This window comes from Penaeus monodon, chromosome 31 (assembly GCF_015228065.2).
Source record: "Penaeus monodon isolate SGIC_2016 chromosome 31, NSTDA_Pmon_1, whole genome shotgun sequence".
In the NCBI taxonomy this organism is placed as follows: domain Eukaryota; kingdom Metazoa; phylum Arthropoda; class Malacostraca; order Decapoda; family Penaeidae; genus Penaeus; species Penaeus monodon.
In genome coordinates this window covers 18,691,349-18,691,604 of record NC_051416.1, presented here as the reverse complement: position 1 = coordinate 18,691,604, position 256 = coordinate 18,691,349, and positions in this window count along the sequence as shown.

Sequence of the window (256 nt, the reverse complement as noted above, 5' to 3'; positions counted from 1 at the left end):
TCCAAATTTTGGAAACTCTTTTTAAAATGCTTGGGACCACTTTAAACGGGCCCTTTCCCCGTTAAATAAGTAATTTTATAAAAAATTATATAAAATTTTAATATTATAAATTCTTCAATACTTATCAAAACAATTTAAAACTTTTCCTTTGTTATTTTTTATATTAATTTTTTTAAAATTTTTTAATTAAAATTTAATTTTTCTAAAAACATATATAATTAATTTTAATTATATTAAATTTAAAATTAATTAAATA